This window comes from Thermobia domestica, chromosome 10, assembly GCF_964235325.1.
Source record: "Thermobia domestica chromosome 10, izTheDome1.hap1.1, whole genome shotgun sequence".
In the NCBI taxonomy this organism is placed as follows: Eukaryota; Metazoa; Arthropoda; class Insecta; order Zygentoma; family Lepismatidae; genus Thermobia; species Thermobia domestica.
The window spans coordinates 2,867,878-2,869,427 of NC_137463.1; positions in this window are offsets into that span (position 1 = coordinate 2,867,878).

Below are 1,550 nucleotides of genomic sequence, written 5' to 3' on the forward strand. Positions count from 1 at the left end.
GCCCTGTTACCAGCAAAGTGCAATGAAGATTGTCGAGGAACTTTTGAGCTTACTTGAATGAAGGTCGAGTTAAAAGTATGTGTTGCTTTGCAAATTATCTCCACTCGAAAAGCGTGGTTTAACGGTGATTCTGAAGTTTGGTTAGGTGGATATAAGATTTGGTCACTGGAAGTCAACGAGGGTTTGCGATACCTGGGATGCCACTTTAATATTAAGGATGAAAAACTTGCCATATCACTTGTATCTTTCTTATATTCATAAGACTGGGCTCTCTACGATTAAGATCAAGATCAAGGCAGAAGTTATATCTATTATCCACATAATTTCTGCCAAGATTTTATTAAATGAGAAATTCGGACAAACATAAGCGTTTGTCACATTTTCTAAATTTGGAGTAAACTGGAAATGAAGTTTAACCATTGCCATAGAATTCACTTCAATGACACATGCAAACAAGCTTTTATTGTAATCTGCAGGACTATTAACGAACTTATGCAACCTACATACCTTTCTGTAGTTCGATAACAAGTATCTATTGCACCTGGTAATTCAATTTGACTGGAAGTGGTGCCTACCATTATGTTCGCCCGAGCCTCTTATATCTGGACAGCCGAGTTGGAAACCAATGTAAACAATTTAATTGATGATGAAGTGAAGAGATTTGTAAAAATAGTCTATCCATCTGCCATTATCTGTTAATAAAAATTTGTTATATGGAAGAAACAGGGATGTATGCCTGGCAACACTTTGTACGATCATAATCATTCGAAGAAGAATAGCCAGAATGCTATTAAGGTTAATGAAGATGAAAGATGCCCCCATAAGATATCTAGCGATGAGAGATGGCCTTGAAGAACGTCTGAAGAAGTCAACAAATGAATTGAGGATCTACGGCAAAGTCAAAATGGAGATACTAACCAAGGGTAGGAAGTAAGATATGGGCAACTTGAAACAACAGGAGTTACGTTGTAAAGGAGTCAGTTGCTTTAAGAAGTTGCCGATTTTCAATGCCAAGGGTCTGACGGAGTCACATCGGAGCGGAGCGACGCTCCGGATCAACTTTTAAGGTAAGAGCGATGTTCCGGTACAGAATCAGATAAAACAATATTTGCTTTCTTTATTTCATGAAGATGAAGTTAGAAATGAAGAATGTGCTTATAATTTATACCAAAAAGTGTTCAAAGTTACATTTTAAATGTTTGTTCATAAACATCCATAATTTGATTTATGATTTCGTGATTTAATTATATTTCTGGTTCTGTTATCTCCCATCAAATTGTTTGGAACACCTCAAATTCAGACGAATTTCATAACACAATTTTTTGTAGAAGCTGTTTATAATCTTGTTTTTAGAGTAACAGTATTATTTTCGATGTATTCTCCATTGCACTTAGTACATTTTTGCAAGTTGTAATTCCATTCTTGAAAACATTTTTCAAACTTATCTGTTTTGACGACTGACAACTCCTGACTCGTTTCTTCATAATTTCTTCTACATAACTATATCGCTGTTTTCTATGTATAAGCAAAAAGAAGTAACACGGTATGAG